The 9,806-nt window shown below is 50.9% G+C and overlaps 1 pseudogene; it reads right to left on the bottom strand.

Moving 5' to 3' along the window:
- The window catches only part of LOC138420245 (olfactory receptor 5J3-like), a 31,307-nt pseudogene extending 21,690 nt beyond the window's left edge, over window positions 1-9,617 (bottom strand).
- Between the last annotated feature and the right edge of the window lie 189 nt (window positions 9,618-9,806).

Here is a 9,806-nt window from a genome sequence, read left to right on the forward strand (position 1 = left end):
CTCCCTGCAAGAGATAAGCCCTCTGGGGGAGAGAGCTAGAAGGGGATTGATCCAGGGGGCGGGGGTCAGTGGTCACTCTCTTTCCCTTACCTTGCTGGTTTTTTTTTTTTTTCCTCCCCTCTTGTTTTCAGTTCCCCTGCAGCTGCCCTGAACTCACCAGCAGCTCCCGGTGAGACCTGACTCTACCAGAATCCTTGGACAGGTAGCTGGCTGTCAGAGTTGCTGGGCTGAGAAGGAAGCTGGCGGAAGCAGGCAAGGATTTCTCACAGAGGAGAAACCTGTGAATTTGCCTCTGGATTTCTTAGAGCTCTCCAGAGTCTGCAGCTGGGGGCAGTGCTGCTAGGGCTTGGACAGGTCCATTCCGTAACTTGGACGAGAGCCAACCAGTCCATCCTAAAGGAGATCGGTCCTGAACATTCACTGGAAGGACTGATGCTGAAGCTGAAACTCCAATACTTTGACCACCTGATGCGAAGAACTGACTCATTGGAAAAGACCCTGATGCTGGGAAAGATCGAGGGCAGGAGAAGGGGACGAGTGAGGATGAGATGGTTGGATGGCATCACCAACTTTATGAACATGAGTTTGAGTAAACTCCAGGAGTTAGTGATGGGCAGGGAGGCCTGGTGTGCTGCCGTCCATGGGTTGCAAAGAGTCGGGCACAACTGAGCAACTGAACTGAACTGATTCTGTAACTTTCCCACCAGATTTCATGGAGCCCTGATTCCAAACCCAGCTCTGAAAGGCAAACTCCCTGCCCTCAGAGAATTTACTGTCTAGCTGGGGAACATGAAATGTGTATGCTTAAAATGATCTAAAAGGCTTTAAAGAGGACTCAGTGGTAACAGAGGCTTTAAGGCAGCAGCGAGCCAGGGTTCAGAATGATGATGGGTTGCCAGAGCTGACAGCACCTGGACTCTGGAGCCAGCTTTGGCTGAACCCTTTAGTACAAAATGTAGCACCAGTGTTACCAAGACTGTGGTGAGGTCCGGCTGCTCGTCGCTCAAAAGCCAATCAACAGGCCGGCTTCATGGGAAGAAAGGTTTGCTTTATTTCAGATGCCGGAAGCTGGTGGCGGGGGAGGGTGGTGGACATCTGTCTGAGGGCTGACTCTCCCCCGACTGGCAACCAGTGGGTCAGAGCTTTTACAGGCAGAAGGAGGGGGCTACGTGCGGAAACAGCACAGTCAGCTCTGACAGTCATCTTCAGATCGGTCCTCGGGGGCCTGGCCAGCGTCAGACCTACAGTTTATTTGACCTACAATTAATCTTCAGTTCCGGCCTTCCCAGGTGGCTCAGTGGTAAAGAACCTGCCTGTCGTGCAGGAGACCCTGGTTCGAACCCTGGGTCAGGAAGATCCCCTGGAGGAGGAAATAGCAAGTCACTCCAGTATTCGTGCCTGAAGAATCCCATGGACAGAGGAGCCTGGCGGGCAACAGTCCATGGGGTCGCAGAGAGTCAGACACGACTGAAGCGGCTGAGCACAGCTGCCAGTTCCAAGGTCCATCTGTTCCCATTTCTCGGAGGCCAGTTCTCAGAACTGTCTTGGGTACAGTCCGGTCATTGTGTCGTTAACTTCTCCACCTGGTGTTTCAGTATTGCTAAGACAGCTCCCGGGACAAGGCTCAGAATATGATCTAAAGTCCTTGACTTTGCTTAATGACTACATTGTTGTTATTCAGCCTCCTTTGACTGTTTTTCTTTGTTTCTGCCTTTCTCACTTCTCTGATTAAGCTTACTGACAAAATGCTTCCGCAAAAGACAGGCAGAGCACCTGAGGGGCTGGGGGTGGGGCAAGAACCGTGGGGTCCTGCTCCGTTTCACTAAAACCTAGGGATAAACGAGACCCTGCTCTCTGCTCCTGATGCCCGCACACAGCTGGGCAGAGTCCTCCCTAGGAGGACCGCTGGGGGTTTCCAGGTTGGTGTCTCTGCTGGAAAACGGCCCACAGATGCGGCTGGCTGACCTGGACGGGAGGAGTCCCGGCTCCCCACAGAAGCACGCAGCCCTGTAGCTTGCAGCGGTGGCTGTGGGCTTCAGCTGGGCCGTCCTCCCGCTCTGCTCCTGGGAGAGGGGCTCCTTCCGTTCTTCCGCCTTCTGGCAGGAGCTGTGATTTACTGCGCGTCTGTTCTGTGGCAGGTACTGTGTAGGCGCTTGGCTGTTTTATCCTATTTGTCTAGCAATAAGCAGTGGCTGGACATCCTCTCTGTACTGAACACTGGGGCAGAGGCTGGCTGACCGGGAAGTCAGCTAAAAAAAAACCCGAAATACAAATGGGAGAGAAAAACAAAACTGACATTTTCTTTTTCTAAAATTATTCCTTAAAAAAAAAACACACATTTATTTCTTTTGGCCATGCCCTGAGTCACGCAGGATCTTGGTTACCTGAGCAGGCATCGACCCAGTGCCCCCGGCCCTGGGAGCGCGGAGTCTTAGCCACTGGACCACTAGCCTTTGTTCAGTCGCTCAGCCGCGTGGAACTCTTTGCGACCCCATGGACTGCAGAGCAGCAGGGTCTCCCGGATCTTGCTCAAACTCATGTGCGTTGAGTCGGTGATGCCATCCAAGCCTCCCATCCTCTGTCATCCCCTTCTCCTCCCACCTCCAATCTTTCCCAGCATCAGGGTCTTTTCCAACGAGTGAGCCCTTCCCATCAGGCGGCCAAAATATTGGAGCTTCAGCATCAGCATCAGAGGGAATGGCAAACCACCCCAGTATTCTCGCCTTGAGGACCACGAGGGAAGTCCCCAGACTGATGTTTTCAGTGCCACGTGTGAGCGCTGGTGTGCAGGTGATAATCAGCCTTGACCTGGTCCCTGGCTGCTGCTGAGATGGCTGCTAACTGGGGGTCTCGCCTGACTCAGGCACCTCGCGTACACTTAGACAACTGGATGCCGCGACCCCACCCGAGCCAGGTGCCACACTCGAGCCAGAAGCCCAGTTCTAACAACACCAGATCGTCTCTAATTAAAAACCCGGGGGGGACTTCCCTGGTGGTACAGTGGGTAGGAATCCATCTGCTGATGCAAGGGACACAGGTTCGATTCCTGGTCCGGGAAGATTCTGCATGCAAAGCCTGTGTACCACAGCTCCTGAGCTGGCCTTCTGCAGCTACGGAGGCCCACGTGCTTCACACCCAGAGCCTGTGCTCCCCGAGCAGAGAAGCCAGGGCGGTGAAAAGCCTGCGCTCCGCAAGGAAGCCCAGCTGCGGCTGGCTGCACCGAGGGAAAGCCCGTGCGCAGCAACAAGGCTCCAGCGCAATAAACCAAACAGTGAAAAACCCCAAAACAGCCCCCAGGTGGCTGCAGGTGTGCGGGACACCCAGCAACGCTGCTTTGCCAGCCTGGGGCGGGGACCGTTCCTGGTCTTCTGGCTTCACAGAGCGCCCTTTCTCCTCTCACACTCTCAGATCTGAAGCTTTCCTGGGCTGTGCTGGACGGGGCTCCCTGCTCGAATCTTTTCTTTTCCTTTTGTTTTTCCCACTCAGCGCTCAATCTTTAGCTTCTGGTAGTTTTCAAACTTTTCTTTAATGAAGCAGATGGAGCAGAGAGGAGAGAATGATGACGGCGGCTGTAGGAGGTGGAGAGACTCCCCAGAAGAGGCTGAGTTTAGGCTGGGACTAGAGCTTCCGCAGGCGCTTCCCAGGTGGCCTGCTGGTGAAGAAGGTGAAGTGGAAGTGGAAGCAGCTCAGCCTGTCCGACTCTGTGACCCCGTGGACTGTACGGTCCATGGGATTCTCCAGGCCAGAAGACTGGAGTGGGGAGCCGTTCCCTCCTCCAGAGGCTCTTCCTGACCCGGGGACTGAACCCAGGTCCCCGACACTGCAGGCGGATTCTTTGCCTGCTGAGCCACCAGGGACGCCTAGTGGTAAAGAACCCGCGTGTCAGTTCAGGAGATGTACGAGGCGTGGGTTTGATTCCTGGGTTGGGAAGATCTTCCAGAGAACGCATGACACCCCACTCCAGTATTCCTGCCTGGGGAATCCCACGGACAGAGGGGCCTGCTGAGCTACAGTCCATGGGGTTGCAGAGTCGGCCTTGACGGAAGAGACTTAGCATATGTGCACGCAGAGTTACCAAAAGACCTGTCAGGCTTTCAAAGGGGTGGGGAGACACTCTCCAGGACTCGGGAGGACGAGTGCAGTGGAAGAGGTGTGTGCAAATGCCAGCCAGGGGCTGTGGCCTCAGGGTAGGCGGTTGGTGGAACCTCCCTGGGAGGCTAGGTCGGCACAGCTCTTAAGGTCGTACTAAGAAGCTGAGAATCACCCCAAGGACCGAGGGTCACAAACTCCAATATCTCCAGGGAACACTCAGGCCCCTCACATTAATGAAAAGGTGTTCTTTCCACATGGACAGACATTTTTTTCTTTTTTTTCCCAACGAAAAGGGAATATTTATTTTGAGTTGCCCTAGAAGGCACGGCTGACAATAATTAATAGAAATCACGGAGCGCCAATTCTGTTTGTCAGAATGATGACATTTCTAACTTTCAAAGTTGTCCAACAACAGAATGAACCGCCTTGATGCAGACAGGTCCAGAGTTTTGAAGGCCAAAATTTGATGGCGATATTTTGGCGAGAAATAAGTATTCAGTGGGGTTTCCCTGGTAACTCAGACAGTAAAGAATCTGCCTGCAATGTGGAAGGCCTGTGGTTAGAACCCTGGGTTGGGAAGATGCCCTGGAGGAGGGCGTGGCACCCCACTGCAGTGTTCTTGCCTGGAGAGTATTAAATGGAGGCATGGGCCAGACAAGCTCGCAGACTTTGTCCAAGCGTGTCTTGTCAATCCACCGTTATTTTGCAACACAGCAAACCTTTTCTTCTTTTAGTTTGGTGGCGTGAGCTCTAAGTGGCTCTTGTCATTTACTTCCAATTCCAGAGATCAACGGGACATTGGTTGCTGCCTTTCTTCCTGGCAACTATGACAAACCCCAGCACAAGCCAAATCTGCCAGGATGGGGAAAACTTTTGTGAGTAGGTTCATTAGATGCAATAGCAAGAAGAGATTCACTTCCTCATTTGATCCCTCAGAGCCATGTATTCTGAGGATGGCAGAAACAATACCCTCTATTGATTGTTTTTTCAAAGCATGGTAAATTAATCATTCTCAAACAGTTTGAAAGCTTCAAATGTTAGTTACATTCATGTCTGGACACATTTTTTTTTTTTTTTGTGAGGGGTAATATTATATCTATCAGGACGTTCTTCACATCCAAAAATAGACATTATCTTCATTCATTCAGAGAGTGTTGATCGCGCTTCTTCTGTGCATCAGGCATTGTCCTAGGCACTGGCTACTTGCTTTGAAATGTGCACACCTCGAAGGCCTTATTTTCTTTTCTTACTTTTGTTGGAGATGTGGATATAGTAAATTTTCTCTACTATGATAAAAGGGGCTTCCCTGGTGGCTCAGCGGTAAAGAATCCACTCGCAATGCAGGAGATGCGGGTTCGACCCCTGAGTCAGGCAGATCCTCTGGAGGATGGCGTGGCAACCCATTCCAGTGTTCTAGCCTGGGAAATCCCACGGACAGAGCAACCTAGTGGGCTATAGTCCATGGGGTTGGGGAGAGCTGGACACGACTTGGCGACATACGGCAACACCACTCTGATAAAAAGACAACAGAGACTCTGGGAAGAGTGATGGGGAAGAATCGGATGGGGAGGACTGGAGAGTCTGTCTTGTTTTAAAGGGCTTCTCTGACTCAGCACCAGATGACTCTAGCTATGCTGAGATTAAGACTAGTGGAGTGCTCCAATTCAATTTTTCTTCCCAGGGAAGGTGAGAATGCGGGTATTTGAAATGTGATTGCATCAGAATTTTTTATGTTGGCTAAAAACTTTAAACGTACTATTTGCTGCCCACACACCAGCTGTTGGCAGGGTGCATCAGGGTCATGGGCGAGCCATCGGTCCTCTGCCAACCCCTGTGCTGGGCAGTAGGCAGTAAGGGAGGTGTGGTCAGGAGTGCCGCCAATCCAGTATGCACTCTCCCCTTCTTTGTTAAAAATAGGGTCCCAGGATAGTCAAGGTGGCTGTGTGTGCAGCTGATGGCCATGTTCCCCAGCCTCCCTTGCTTAGTCAAGTCATCTGACTCTCATGTGACTAAGTCCTGGCTAACGAGAGGCCAGTGATTGCGCTTGGCTGTGTTTGAAAAGGCTACAAAGTGGAGATCGACAGCTGGAAGTTTCCCTCTTTTCTCCAACTGTCTTCTTCAAACAGTGAAGTGATGGCTAGGGCTTCAGCAGCCACCGTGGAACAAGGCGAAGCCTTGACACGCAAGCCGTACTAGCACTCCCTACCGTGACAAAATGGCATGGACTGGGTAACGTGAACTGCAGATATTTAGTTTTTCAGTGTTCTGGAGGCTGGAAGCCCAAGATTAAGGAGCTGGGAGGTTTGGTTTGTTCAGCAGCCTCTCTGCACCTCCTGGCTGTGTCTTCACAGGATTTTCTCTCTGCACGTGCTCGTCCCTGGTGTGTCCAAATTTCTCCTTCTTACAAGACATCAGGTTGTATTAAAGGCCCTGCCTCCAGATACAGCTGGAGAAGGAAATGGCAGCCCACTCCAGTGTTTTTGCCTGGAGAATCCCATGGACAGAGGAGCTTGGCAGGCCACAGTCCATAGGGTTGCGAAGAGTCGGACACGACTGAAGTGACTTAACACACCGTCCAAATACAGTTATGCTCTGAGGTCCTGGAGGATGAAATGTCAGCATATCAGTTTGGTGGTGGGGAGATAATTCTGCCCGTAACAGAAGTGGTGCATGAAAGATGCTGGGACAGAGAGACGCTGGCACCTGGGATTTCAGCACCTTCAGGGAGTGTCCATATCAGTTGGAACCATTTCTAGCCTTTTCTTTTTACATTTATTTTGTTATCTACTTTTAGCTGCACAGCAGCACATGTGGGATCTTAGTTCCCTGACCAGGGATCAAACCTGCGCCCTCTGCATTGGAAGCACGGAGTCCCAACCACTGGACAGCAGCGAAGCCCCAAGCCTTCGCTTTTTAAAAAATAAGATTCCATCACAATTCAGGACACACGGGGACGTCTTCTCCCTGATCCTTTCGTCAGCCTGAAAAATCTCTGTAATTAATTCAGTTCTGCCTTTAACTTAACCTCTCCTGGGAAACTTCTCTGACTCCGGTAGGCAGCAGGCATCGTAAGAAACCTTCGGAGCGGTTCTTGGCAGGTTCACGGCGCTTCCTGGAAGAGGAGGGATCTGGCGGGTGCGTGTTCTCCGGAGGTCTGAGGCGGAGGAGAGACAGTCAAGGGTAAGGGAGACGCTGTCAGCAGAAACCAAACAGGAACACCGAGGGACAAAAGCTCCCGCAGCCAAAACCGACTAAGAACGTTCCTGTTTATGAATTAAAGCTGAGAAGTGCGTTTAGGGGGTTCCATTTTGATTCAAGGAGCCTGGGTTCTCTGCTCTAAACCACTTTATGACCTTCCAGTGAGACTCAGAGCTGATCAATTCAGCCTCTAGGATTTGTTATTATTTTTGGATTATCTGTAACCTGGGGATAATAATGTTTGGCTTACTTATCTTGCAACATTTGGTGAAGATTGAATGTGAAAATATTTTAAAACATGAATCAATACCAGTGTTCCTAAAGTCATCTGTCCAGCTCCTTCATGATATTTTGCTTTGTACTGTGATTTTTCTAAAAATTGGACTATTCTAAAAAATTTGTATTAAAAATATTTTATCCAGATCATGGTAAAGTGACACAATTAAAAAACAAAAATGAAAGTAACATAATGTTATTAATCGCTAGCTAGCTACTGTGAAGTGCTAAGGTTTGCTCTTAAAAGATTAAGGAAGGTTTAAAGTCAAACTAGGGCTTCCCTGGTGGCTGAGCGGTTAAAGCGTCTGCCTGGAATGCGGGCGACCTGGGTTCGATCCCTGGTGTCGGGAAGATCCCCTGGAGAAGGAAATGGCAACTCACTCCGTATTCTTGCCTGGAGAGTTCCATGGAGGGAGGAGGCTGGTGGGCTACAGTTCACGGGGTCACAAAGAGTCGGACACGACTGAGTCAAATTAGTTCCAGGTAGAAACTTTTTAACTCTGTAATCAGAAGAGTTAAGAAAGGAAAACTAGAAAAGGAAGAGCTTTTCCCTGATTCAGCTAGATGCTATTTAAAACAGCATGTTCCCGGCCCAGGGATCGAACCCGGGTCTCCCGCATTGCAAGGCGACGCTTTAACCTCTGAGCCACCAGGGAAGCAGAAAAGGAAGAACTTTTCCTCGATTCAGCTAGATGCTATTTAGCCTAGCTGCATGGTGTGGGCTCTTTTTTAAAAAACGTTGAGGTATGGTAGATGGACAATGTCGTCTTAGCTGCTGGCATACAGTGCAGTGATTCAGTCACACGTGTGTGTGTGTCTATACGTGTGCATATACACGTGCGCTCCTCTTGCATTCTTCTGCTTTGCCGTTTACTTCTTGCTGCTGAATACAGTTCCCTCTGCTCTGCAGTGGGACCTTGTTGTTTATCTGATAAGGTCTCATTCTTAAAAAACACTGGTGGAGGGAATTCCCTGGTGGTAGGACTTTACTGCTGAGGCCTGGGTTCAGTCCCTGGTCAGGGAACTAAGATCCTGTAAGCCAAGCAGCGTGGCCAAAATAAACACAAACAGACAAAAGTGATGTGTAAGAGTGTTTGTTTTTAACATGACCGACTGTATCACATGGGGAACTCTGCGCGGTGTTGTGTGGCAGCCTAGATGGGAGGGGAGTTTGGGGGAGAATGGACACACGTGTATGTGTGGCCGAGCCCCTTTGCTGTCTACCTGAAACTATCAGAGCATTGTAAGCTGGCTATGCTGCTGCTGCTGCTGAGTCGCTTCAGTCGCGTCCGACTCTGTGTGACCCCATAGACGGCAGCCCACCAATCTCCCCCGTCCCTGGGATTCTCCAGGCGAGAACACTGGAGTGGGTTGCCATTTCCTTCTCCAATGCATGAAAGTGAAAAGGGAAAGTGAAGTCGCTCAGTCGTGTCCGACTCTTAGTGACCCCATGGACTGCAGCCCACCAGGCTCCTCTGTCCACGGGATTTTCCAGGCAAGGGCACTGGTTGCCATTGCCTTCTCCAAACTGGCTATACTCCAGGGCAAAATAAAAAGGTGAAAAAATACAAAGAACATTTGGTTTTACGGAGAGGTTTCCCCAGGGAAGAAAAAAGCTCAATGATCGGTGAATACTCGTTTGTGCCAGACCCTGTGTGAGCCCATTTTATCCTCATGGGAACCTTGATAACCAGCTGAGATGGGGATTAATGCCCCCTGGCTCAGAGGTTAAAGGGTCTGCCTGCAAGGTGGGAGACCCGGGTTCAATCCCTGGGTCGGGAAAATCCCCTGGAGAAGGAAATGGCAACCCACTCCAGTACTCTTGCCTGGAGAATTCCATGGACGGAGAAGCCTGGTAGGTTATAGTCCACTGGGTCGCAAAGAGTTGGACACGACTGAGCTCACTTCACTTCGCTCGGGAAAACGGAGGGTCAGCGTTGTGTGCCTCGACTCGACATCTCACAGCTGCCGAAAGAGAGAAAAGCTCAACGGCAGCGTGAACTCAGGTGCGCCCGTACTGCGTATAATGCTGTGATCCGGCTCCTCCTCATGACGCTTGGAGTTAAGGAAGAGCTGTGTTCGGTGTCTGCTGGTGAGATGCGCGCACCAGAAAAAGTCAGAATAACGCACTGGTTGAGAACCAGATCTCTGGGGCCAGGCTGGCTGGATGCACACGCTGGCTCTGGTCCTTGTTTGCTGTGTGACTTCGGGCCGTTTACTCAACCTCTCTGTGCCTCAGA

The sequence above is a fragment of the Ovis canadensis genome, chromosome 15 (genome assembly GCF_042477335.2).
Source record: "Ovis canadensis isolate MfBH-ARS-UI-01 breed Bighorn chromosome 15, ARS-UI_OviCan_v2, whole genome shotgun sequence".
Taxonomy (NCBI): Eukaryota; Metazoa; Chordata; class Mammalia; order Artiodactyla; family Bovidae; genus Ovis; species Ovis canadensis.